This window comes from Anopheles merus, chromosome 2R (genome assembly GCF_017562075.2).
Source record: "Anopheles merus strain MAF chromosome 2R, AmerM5.1, whole genome shotgun sequence".
NCBI classification, from domain to species: domain Eukaryota; kingdom Metazoa; phylum Arthropoda; class Insecta; order Diptera; family Culicidae; genus Anopheles; species Anopheles merus.
Window position 1 is genome coordinate 29143471 of NC_054082.1, and position 12446 is coordinate 29155916.

Genomic DNA, 12446 nt, shown 5'->3' on the forward strand with positions numbered 1-12446 from the left:
TCTTCTTGAAGAGGCTACACCTCAGAGATATTTCACTGTGCCTACTATAGGCTCTAAATGAGATGCAATTGAAACTGATCTCCACTGCCATCCGACAGCCTGGACGAGGTCGGATGAAAAAGGAACGCAAGAATCCAAAAAAAAATCAAACGAAAAAGGTTCCACCACCGAGAACTACTGGAAAATACGTTTGTACTTTGTTCGGGGAAGGTTGGTACATTGGTGAGAGCGAACATAAAAGTTGGTGTGTCGCTCGCAGCGCTTGGGGTGATGCCTCGCTGGAGGAAGCAAACGATATATCTATATTATTTCCAACATTCATCCAAATTCACCGGAATTATGTGCTAGCTTTCGGAAGAATTTTTGAATGTTTCGCAAATCATTAGAAACGGTGTCTCGTTTTTTATTCGATGAACATTTGTGCAACTAAAAATAAAATACAAGCTAATGTAAAAAAGACTTCATATCCCGCTATGATTCACTGGCATTGCAAATAGCAGTTACCAATAGAGGATCGAGAGGTAAATGGCACCCGGCTGTAGAAGTGCTTGCGTTCGCTCCCCTCGCTCCGACCTCCCCTTTTTGTGAGGCATCCCCGGCCGCTACGGACGGTTGGACACGCGCGCAGGAAAGGGTTGCGAGATCAATCGATCACACACAAACACACACAGGCACGATGATGTAACGTCATTAGAAGTCATTCTCGTTCTCGACAAAACCCTTGCCGTCGTCGTCAATCGCCACAACAGGGCCCACTCTCCCACACCCCGCCAATGGCAATGAACCGTGGCGACCTCGCGCCGCTTAACACACTGTGTTCCGGTGCGACCACACCACGACAATTATGAGTCACTTGGGTGGCATATTATACACGCCGATGTGTAAATTAGCATATGCATTTGTCCTGAGTTTTTTCTTCCTTTTCGAATTGTTTGTTTTTTGTTTTCAATATAATTTTGTGACTTTTAATTCCATACAGTGAAATGGTCCCGCTTGGGTTGGTTGTGTTCCAATATATTCAGGGAGGATGGATCAAATTCTAGAAAACTCAATTCCCTGCGCGGGGTAGGCAAACATTATTGTAAAAGTTTGACATTTGATGAATGGTACATTCACTCACGACAGAAACGGTTTCGATACGGGCAAGGGCGCACAGGCGCGATGGTGAAACTGCCACATTTCCGAGAAGGTTCCATAGTTTATTTACTGCCTCACCTGATAACAGGAGCAACTTTTGGCGACCAAGTAGGCTGCCTGGTGGTAGAGACGGACCATATTTCCGGCAATCTGCATGGGCGGAATGATTCCGTAGGATGTCGGTGTAAAGTAAATATCAATTTTCGACCCATTATTCGCACAAGCGCATCCCTTTTTCTCCGAATGCCAGTCCCCGTGAGTGTCACCTTTGCTTTAGTGGCCAACCAAGCATAAATCAGCTCATCAGAAATGCTACTCCCTCGCCCCGTACGGTGGGAAGAAACCATTCGAAAAACCATTCGCGCGTCAGTTGATCGTGGAGCAAAATTATATTGCGACCTTTGCCACGCTGGTTCCAAGAAACACACGCCCTACAACAACACACTCTCTGTCGGTGCTAGTGATAGGCAAATAGCTACTCCGGGGGAGGATGTACTCGGTGGTCCACAACTAAACCCAGCAGCAGCACCTTGGGTACGACGGGCCACGCAAGCAAATGTGAAAACGATTGCCTAACACAGCGTTGCCGCGGATGGGTGGGTAATCGCCCAAACAAGCGCACCTATTTATAGCACATTTGAGCAGCAGCTGGCACAGGTAAGAGCGAAAAACGCATTTCATCGATTGAACAACCCCTCCCCGGGGGAGGTTGAGCGGTTGTATCGATGATCGAACTTTTTTTTTCTCATCAACGCCACCCATTCGACGAAGCGTCGTTGTCAGCGCAAACGCATAGCAGCAGCAGCAGCAGCATCAACATCAGCACAGACAGGATGTCGTCTCCCATAGTAACCGATGCTCCCCATAGGAAGCGGTGAGCGGATTCAAATAGGTATTTTTAGATCTTAACGATGATAGGAAAATTAAATCCTACCTTCATCAAACACCTTTCTTGTTATTTTTGGTGCACACCAAATGGACATGGACAAAAAAAAAACGCATCGCTAATCGTGCTCTAGATGTAATTCACTTTAATGCGCGAGCGATTTTGCTTTAATCAACTCCGCATAGAAACAAACACGAAATCCCGTACCAAAGTGGATGGTGGTGGATTTACTATCCTCGCATTAAGTAGCAATAAACGAGTGGTAAGCTGCATGATAACTACACAAACACACACACACAGTCTCACTTCACAGTCTATTTTGGGGAGCATACTCCATTGACAACAAACCCCCTTCCCGGCGCTAAACGATCAATGATGATGCTCGGCTATGAAAGGGGTTAGTAAAATCAAGGTTTTATACACTCCCAAATGGGTCTCGGTAAGTAAGTTGAGGCGTGTGGGGGCAGAGCTCATGATACAGGGTTTCGAATCATATAAGGGAATAGTTCAATCAGTTAGGGGAATGTTGCAAATCGGTAGGGGAATATTGCAAGCAAGCTGTGGATGTTTGCAATCACTAGGGGAGTGTTGCAATCGATTAGGGGAATTTTGCAAGCGTACTGTGGAGCTGTCATCAGACTGTGGGTGCCGCTGTAAATACCTCAAAATGTTTTCGTCAATCTTACTAACTTATCATGTTTAATTATGGCTCCGCAGCAGGATTTCTTTAGTTTATCATGTGTACATCAGAATCCCACACGAAAACAACTCCAAACGATGTTTTAAAAAAACATCATCGGTATCAATTCGAAGCTTTTTACACCGGCACCCACCGTCTGATGACAGCTCCACAGTACGCTTGCAAAATTCCCCTAATCGATTGCAACATTCCCCTAAGTGATTGCAAACATCCACAGCTTGCATGCAATATTCCCCTACCGATTTGCAACATTCCCCTAACTGATTGAACTATTCCCTTATATGATTCGAAACCCTGTAAACATTCGATTCCGAACGACACTCGGTGCGCTACTGTAGTTGTTGCCCCGCGACGAAACCCAAATCCAACATAAAGCTTTGCGCGATGATAAACGTCGGTACTAGTGATGGGTAAAATGTTGGAAAAAATAAATCCGAGAGTCAACTACGATCCGGCTCCGGAAGGTAGGTTCGATTATCATTATCCGGAGACGTCACACGGAGTCGCCTGGAGTCTTGCGAAGTCGGTGTCATTCGGAGTCGGAGTTGACCGGAGTATAATCGCTATTCTTAGTAACAAAGGCCTATTTACGAAGTGCACACTGACACTGACCAACTCCGACTCTAGTTTGATTCCTATTCCGGCCGACTCCGCACGACTTCAACTCCGGGCGTAGCTCTAGTGGTTCCGATTTTGTCGAAGTCGGATTCGGACTACCCATAACCGGAGACGGATCGAAACCGTGGGTTCAGATAGCTGCAGAGAGCACATCACTAGCCGGTACACGCTGTGATTGACAACGACAACGAAATCCAATAGGAGTATCGTTTTTGCTGTTGTTGTTGTGAATGTTACACGCTAACTCTCTGGGTGAGGTGTAGTACTCTGCTGGTTTCAATCCATCAGCAAAGTTCGATCAGACGGTACAGCATTGTGACTACATACATATGTACATATGTATATGCCACCCACACACATACTCACCGAGGTTGATGATTGCACACAAATCTTGTCTCACACACACACACCCACTACCGCTGGGAGGGAGGATTCAGTCAATCATTCGAGTTGCTATGTGGTTTAAATCAAGTACCACACACACACATTTCTATCGCCGGTTTGTATTCCGTGGGGATCGGTGCTTGAGTAGAATTGTACACGATGAGTGAGTCGCGCTTCTTCATCGATTGGTAAACAATCCAACCGGGGAGGGTAAGCAACGGTAAGCTACTGATGCTTGAAGGAGTAGGGTAGGTGGTGAGCAATGCCACACGATCGGACCAGTTCCGTTTGACCCAATCGTACTAAAGTGTAGATGCATGTAAACAAATCTACATCTAAGCATTTTAAATAACCTTGAACATTCGGCAAGGTTTGTTCTTCGGGCGACTTTGTTAACAATTGGGTTTTGATATTATAGTTGTATTGCTTCCTGTTTGTATGTTTTTTTATCATGTTTTAGAACAAGCAGAATAATGAAAAGATGAAGAAAACTACTAATGATTAGCTCATTTCGCAGCAAGATTTATTGTAATCAAAGGAAAAACGGCAAGCGACGAACGTATCTTTTTATTCAAGAAGGATGGCTTTGCCGTATTACTTTGCCAAACATTTTTGAATTCGCCACGCCATTGTTAGCTGAACTTTAATTTTATGGACTGTAATTAATCGCCCAATTCAAACAAGCTGCCACGTCTGCAGGTACAGTAGCGGTCGTTGAATTAAAGACAATAAAAAAGCCATACTTGTACCAAATATGATGCAAATTTTCATTTTCAAACAACCGATAGCACGCAAGATAGATAGAGTTGATCTTGCAGAAATAATACATCTACTCGCAACAGCATATGACCGTGCTAATTCCCGTTCTAATGTTGGGCAATTTAGATGAATCATTGAAACGGATAGAGCATTCCCTGCATAGGAAATTAACACATACTCAGACAGAAGAAATAATCATGAGAGGAGAACAAAAAAAAAACACTCAATACGCCCTGAATAGAACAGGGCAGCAGGTCGGTCCGCTTGTCCATGGGGAGGATGGGAATTTCTTTTGGTGGTAATAGTATCACAATAAACAAACAGAGCAGCAGCAGCAGCTGTAGCTGCCTGTTGGAGATGGGAAATTCTAATTGGAATCAGAAATCATACCGGCTACGTCATCAGGCGAACAGAATCGAACTGTATGCACAAAGAAAATAGTCACGCTTCCCGCAACTACGTTGCTGCCCCCAACTGGACCGCTGTAGTGGAATAGAACGCGTTTTTGTTTTCCGTCAGCAAAATCAGCAAACACAAAACTTTGGAAGCAATCACCAATGTCACGCTTAAAACTATACAAGCGAATTAAGCGGTAAAAGTAAAACAGAATATTGTACAACACAGGGCGCAAGGCGTAGGGGGGGGGGGGGGGGGGTTAATGAACCAAACAGCAAGTTCCGTCCCCCACCCCGCCCTTCCCGCGCCGTTGTTGATCGGCAAACGAAATCGTAAATTGATTCTTGTTTTGCGTTTGTACACGTTTGTAGAACAAATAGCTCAACATGCTTGTTAGCTGAATAAATAAAATAAAACTACACAACTTTGTGGGTGCGTGCATTTTTTCCCCTTCTTCTTTTCTTCTTCTTCTTCTTTTTTTGCCAACCCCTTGTTCTTCTTGTTCTTGTTGCTGCTGCTGCTGTTGCTGCAGCACACAGTTTGACAAGTGTTCCGACAACGATTTTGTCGATCGAAGCAACCGGCGGCGACCGTGGTGGGTGAAAAAAGGCCACAAAACAGGGGCGGTTCGCGGTGGTGTACTATCGATTACAATGCAAAAGGAGGGGGGGAAGGCGAAATGAATCGAAAAACAATAAGCAGACGTCGAACACACCAAACTACATATATACAAACAGCACACGAAACCGGCAGGGATGTGCAGGGCCGACTGGGAGAAGGAGGCCGTCAGGGAGGAGGCTCAGGCGAGGGAATAGGAGGTGGAGGAAAAGCAGAAGTACTATCAGTGCAGCGAGGAAAAGTTAAACAAAACGGTCAAAGTAACCCGAACCCCCGCTAATCGTTGTAGCTATGTGTGTGTGTGTGTATGTATGCTTGTAGATTGTAAAACGGCAATTTTGCTGCTTTTTTATGATAACACAAAAAACTGAGTTCATATTCAGGGACCGGTTGCAATGGGTGTAAGAGGTAGCACCGTGGGTGGGGGAGTTGCGGACGAATTCGCTGTTTACGGTTTTGAGAAATGTAGTTATAAAAAAAGGGACACAAAAGACAAGAAGGTGGAGGACGGGCAGCAGAAGGTGGAAGTGGTTTGGGCGAGCAAAAATTGTGCCCCGTGCAGTGTGGATGTGTTGTGCTCAGTTTGTATGCGTGTGTCGCTTCCCTGGAAAAGGGCAAATCAATGCACATTTGACGGTTGATGGTTTTCGCTGAGCGTCGCCGTGGTCGATGGTACAGAACACACACATACACACGGTTATCATCAACATTACTAAAAAACATAATGCTCATTTATTCAAAATGTAGTTGGGGAGGGTTGATGTGCGATTTTCCAGCAAGCTTTCTACTTATTTCCGAGTGTCCCCCGTGGGTGTCCCAGGGATAAAGCACTTCATTTTCTTTTTTTTATTCGTTCTGAGTGCGTCGTCATCGGAGCAGCGTATTGGTGTGGAGCAGAGATGGTAGCATGGTTTGTTCCCAGCAAAAGCTTTTATGTTGCTTTATGCTATGTCGGGCCCTAGCCGTAGTGTTGTAGATGAAAACACACGCCGAAAGCTTCCAGCGAGTAGCGCAAAGCTAATGAAACGACCGTAATCGACCGTTGTGAGCATGTGGCAATGTGTGGGATGGACAGTGAATACCAGCCAGCCAGCCAACGAACCAACAACAACAACAACGTACAACCAACAATTGTGGAGCTTCTGGTTTGCGAGCGATGTTGTTCCGCTGGTGGTGGCGTGGAGTGAGCGCAAACACACACACGAGCGCGCGCTTGGGGTTCTGTGGTGCTCAATTCATTGATTGGAAGTTATTTTCCAACGCACTCGGGAAGCTCAATTCCTCCCGTCCATTCTCCCTTTAAAAACACAACCCGTTTGGCAATGATGATGCTGTGCACCTCCTCCCCTCTGGTGTACGTTCTTTCGACCGATGGGACGTTCGGTGTCGTTCTTGGAAAAGCTACGGGGGATTGTGCTAGTAACAACAGCAGCAGCAATAAAGGCAACTAGCAGCGCGGCAAAGCGCGACAGTGAACGTTTAAACACAAAAACAAAGAAGAGGGGAAAACGAAAGGAAAGAAAGACAAGTGAAGAAAAAAAACACACACACACACATAATAAAATACAACTCCACATCACGTTTAGAGAACATGACTCTCTTTCTAATTTTCTCTCTCTCTCTCTCTCGCGCACACACGCTCCTACTACGTTCTTCGTCGGTTCGAAATGATGACATTGCTCTGAACCTGGGCTGCCCAATTCATTGTGAACCTAGGACGGGAGTGTACACGCGGTCGGCATGGAAGGCAGCATGAAGCACAACTCCATCCCAACACCAAGGAGAAGGGGGGGGGGGGGGTGAGAGGGAGAGGATGGTACGTACCACCCCACATACAGCCGCTGCTCGGAGAATGTTTTCAAAAAAATGAGAAAAGCAGATCGAGAAAGAGAGAGAGAGTGGGAGAGAGAACCTGCGAGCTCCGATGATACGAGAGGCTGCGCGCGTGCGTCCGTCTAGAAACGCGATACTGAGACGCACACACACACACACACACACACACACACACACACACACACACACACACACGCAGTTGGTCGCAAACTTTTAGTGTCCAAAAACACTAGTAGCTTCTGGAGTTCTGTCAAATTCCGGGCTGCAATTGTCAAGATATGGTCATTTGCGGGATGAATGTTGGAAGCCATTTCTACACCCTGAAGGCCCTGAACACGATGGAGGGGCCACCCTTTGTTGAGTGCTGAGTGTTTGGTTGGATTGCGAGAACTGTCAAAAAGGACCTGCCACGACCTGTCAAACAGTTTACAGAACCTTCCTGCTGATTTGCCCTGAACAGCCCTGTTGCACTCTTGTGTGTTGTGCACCACTGCACCATTTCCATCACCTGCTAGAAAGGAAAGGGTGGAAGGGAAGAGAGGAGCCCGTGCGCATCGGACAGCCGTTTCGAGTGGGTCCACGTCAATGAACTGGGTCCCAAAACAAACGCAACGGATGTGGTAGGAGACAATCATTCTGCAGGAAAATTGAGCTGAATGTGCCGAAAACACCGAAACAATCGTTTGGGTACAATCGTAAGGAAGAAATGGAATCGAATCCTTATTGTATTTCGGAGGGACCCCGGGTTTAATGAAGTAAAAAAAAAAAAACATCACACACACGTTATCAGCGGGATTGCCTACAATCGTTGTTATAAAATTACGAATTAATATTATGTTCGATCAGTCGGCTCCTTCCTGACGCCAGGTTCTCTAACATTCCGATGGCCGTCAAACGAACGCGTGTGGAGCAGTAGGGAGCGTAATGTAGCAAACACACAAACTGCGCCCCGGAAAACAGGCGCTCGTCGGGTCATGTATCATCCATTATCATGTGTTCCCACCACCGCACATAGCAAGAAGAAAACTTTATCCTTTTGGCTTGTCAAACATCATTACCGTCATCATCACCATCGTCCACCTCTTATCCATCACCTACTTCTTTCTTCAACTAAAATAAGCATAATCGCACGTAGAGAGAGAGATACACTTCCTTATGCTGTTGATGGGTACGCACACGGGGCGATGATGATGATGACGATGATGGCGGCGGCGATGACGATGATGATGCTCCATCATCAAGAACGCAGGGAAGACGCTGCTAATCATGGGAAAATTCCAACGAATTCTCAAATGCGTGACCGATACACGTAACCGTACCGTTTTCGCTGCGTTCGTTCATTGGTGTCTGGCGTACACACGCGTACAGGAGAGCGAAAGAAAGAGAGAAAGGATGCGCATGAGAGTGAGAGAGAGATAGAGAGAGAGACGGCAAGATGGAGCGTAAATGATAATTCTGGTTCTACATGCCATACGTGTGCGTGTTTGTATCAGTGTGTTGTGGTTTTTTTTTGTGTTCTACTGTGAGATGTGAAGTTCCACGATGCAGAATTTTCGTGTGTGTGGAAATAATACGGAAAACACAAACATGAAGAACGCAATCCACCACACGGTGCGGACAACGGGGAGTTATGAAATTTGTGTAAGCACGGTGCAGTATGTAATACAGTTAAAATAAATTCTGATTAAAACCGGACTGGAATAAGCTGAGACTTACCTGTGCTTTGACCAATCGTTTCCCAATAAATGGAGGCTTCAAAATGTAGGGGGGACCGCTTAATTCTTAGTACGTCGGTTCATCGCTCCAAAAAAAACACACCTTTCCACGCCGGAGTGTGTGTAGTGCACAGCATTTGAGGACTGTCTTGGGAGACGGTCCAACCAACACACATCGTACCAGAAAAAAAAAACCTCCTGCCTCTCACATGCCCCGATGCTTTCTCACGGCACAGCGACGGGGGTACTACAGCGGGAGTGGATTTAATGAACGGGCAGCACACAGGAATGTTACCAAGCGCGAACACACAATCATCATTCACGTACACACACACACGCGCGCGCACTATAGATGAAGCGAGGACGGCGAGCGAAAGAACGGCGCGGGGGACTGAAGGAGACTGAGAAAAGAGCAGCCAGTCAGTCAGCCAGCCTACCGCGAGAACGCACAAACAAACGCGAACACGGGCCCTGCATGGTCTGTGTGTGTTTGTGTGTATGTGTGTGTGCGCGCCTACTACACACCGTTGATGATACTGGTTGCTAGCTGCTAAGCGCTGCCCGTGCAGCACAGAAACCCCGCGCCTGTGTGCGTGTGTGTGTGATTGTGTGTCTTATTCTTCTGCTTGAAAAACAAGTTCCCGTTGCGCTTGCAAACGGAATGAAGAAAGAAAGAAGGGAAAAAATAATACACACAGGCACATACACACACAAACACACATGAGCGAGCGCACGCTACACACAAAGAGCTGGGAGGGATGCAGAGAGTGTGTAGGCTCGCTCTGTGTGTGCCGTTTTGCTGCACAAGTGGACAAGAACATTCCATCCACTATTGCTGCTGTTGCTTCCTTCCCCTTACATTCCCCTTTTGGACGATGTGTATGCGTGCCTGTGTTTGTGTGTGTGTGCGTCCGCTAGTGCTCAAATATGCTCAAAGAAATCTATCCGGTTTTCGTCCACTTCTTCACAACCAGGCCCAGGCTACTTAGTTTTGTTTCAGCCTGCCTCTTTTGCTTCTCCGTTCTTCGTCCGTTTGACCCCGTCCTTCCCCTTCTCCCCCGTTCAACAGCCCGTCTCATTGATCTCGTTTTCTGCACTTTATCGCAGTTGCTTCTTTTGTTTTCACTGCTGCTGCTGCTGCTGGTTGTGAAAGAAAGCCTAAGCACGCACGCAAATGCACATACACACCTACGCACAGGGGGTGCTGTCACGCTGCAAACTGCTCCCTACACACCTACGCACACGGTGGCTCCGTGCACCAACACGAAACTTATCCGGAGTTTGGACGGTGGTTTCTTATTATTTTCACGACACCCCCGCGCGTTCCACCCCACACACACACGCAGTGACACGTATTTTTCTTCCTCCCGCGAGGTACGCTAACCTAACGCTGCTCTACACCGTACCGATTGATTTCCTGCCAGCGGGCGATTGCAATTCACAAAATTCTACCACGTTCTACACCCTCCCCCTGCATTGCGCCCACACCAGCATGGGTGGGTGGCTGTATGTATGAGAGTGAGTGTGTGGTATTTGGTCACTGCAAGCAAAACACTCAACGCGATACGCGGCACACACGCGAAGCACACTGCTAGAGGTGGCGCACAGCACTGACCGAGCAAGAGGAATCACTGCACGGCGACGTAGAGATACGATACACACAGTGTGAGAGTGAGTGAGTGAGATAGAAAGAGAGAGAGAGAGGGAGAGAGACAGAAAGAAGGAGCGAGAGCAGGTTTGCTGCTTCTGCTTTGGGCTGCTGTGCGTGCACCGCACGCGCACACACATTCGCAAAGAGAAAGAAAACGGTGTAGACGGTGGTAAAGGTGCGCGTGCTTACGCGCCTGCCCGTGTATTGGTGTGTTCGAGAGCACCACTGTGCCCGTTGTCATTCCGCCCAACACCTGCGTAATGATGGATGGTTCACCCCTTTCCATTCAGTCGCGGTCGTGCATGTTGTACAAAGATGATTCGTGAGTGAAAATCCCACACACACACACACCGTTACTCTCTTTTGCTCTCAGTCTGTCTCTCGCACACACGCGGCTCGTTATCATGCCCGGACTCTACCGTAAAGTGCAGTAACGCACACCACGAATAACACCGAACGGGCACCAATATACACCACACACCCACACCCACAACACACACACACACGGGCACACTGAGCAGAAGAAGTACGACTGTGGTGCGGGCATTTAACGTGCCACTGTTTTCAACACTCTGAGTAAATTGCACTTTACGAAAGCAGCAAAAGGTGCTCGTGGGTTTTCCACCAAGCGAACCAAAATGCCAAACATATACACAAACGCTTTAGAACCACTTCTTCCTCACTTCTTTTGCACACCACTGTGAAGGTGAAGGTGGGGGCATACGGGAGTAGGTAATCGCCTCCAATTCAATCCTACTCATGCCCGGAATCTTCTTGTCTAAGCACAACAACACAGCAGCGCAGCTAACTAAACATTACCTTCGGTTCATTGGGCCGGATAGAGAACGTCTTTGTCGAACAAATTCACACAGAATAATGGCACACTAGGCACAGCGCCGAACGCAAGACGAATCCGTGTGTTTTCCTTCTGTGCTCACTGTTTATTTTCTCCAATCTGTCAGACGGTTTAGCGTGCGAGGTTGAGCGCTTGACGTTTCGCTTGACGCCCGCTGTCAGGCTGGGCTGACGTTTGGGCTACTGTCGATCCGAGCCGACGATGGACGGGAGTTGGTTGTTTGCGCTAGCTCGCAATAGATGTCGCTAGTGCGGTGCAATCATTGCATGCCACGTGGGGATTTCCGTTGGAAATTTTGTTTGAGAAAGAAAAAAGAAGATGAGCTACGCGAGTCAGCGTCAGTGGAATTGTTGTAACTGTTAATTTGTATGGAAAAGTTGTTTATTCTACCAATTTGAAGGTTCAAATGTTCGTCAACGATGTATTGAAATTATTGTTCAAAATATTGTCAAGTTAAAACCGGATCGTGGACTGTTTATAATTACCATACTTTGAAACTTGATGCACTAGTTTAGGTTAAATCTTTCATACACCAAACTGTATCTCTGGGTTTGGCTAATTATAAATCTATTCTCCGAACAGTCTAATAACAAACCCATAGAGGAGCAAAATTTGAAAAAAGTATACATTTTTAGTCAAATTTTTTAGCACATCAATCAACATCAATTGATGAAACGAAAGCTTCCATCGGATTTACAGTGCAGCTCTGAGTATGGCGAAGCCAAACGACGCTTTACAGCACAAAGCAGAAAAGAGAATTCACAGCTCACCCAACCCATAAGGACAGATGACACCAAAGACGACCAACAGAAAGAACCAACTTTCCATAACTTTCTTTGCATGTTAATGCTGACCAAACTGTTTCCTTTAGTGGGATGCTGCAATAGAAGAAA

General features: G+C 46.7%; 1 protein-coding gene across 10 annotated transcripts in view; it reads right to left on the reverse strand.

Moving 5' to 3' along the window:
• LOC121588037 (putative transcription factor capicua) overlaps positions 1 to 11633 on the reverse strand; it is a 54327-nt gene extending 42694 nt beyond the window's left edge. For 5 of the 10 annotated variants that reach the window (XM_041905547.1, XM_041905548.1, XM_041905549.1 and 2 more), the window contains exon 1: positions 10235 to 10672. The gene's annotated coding sequence lies outside the window, so the exon portion shown is untranslated. Of the gene's footprint in view, positions 1 to 9149; positions 9335 to 10234; positions 10673 to 11516 lie in introns of those variants that run through there. The other 5 variants (XM_041905542.1, XM_041905541.1, XM_041905543.1 and 2 more) reach the window with 5 other exon arrangements.
• Positions 11634 to 12446: the final 813 nt, after the last annotated feature.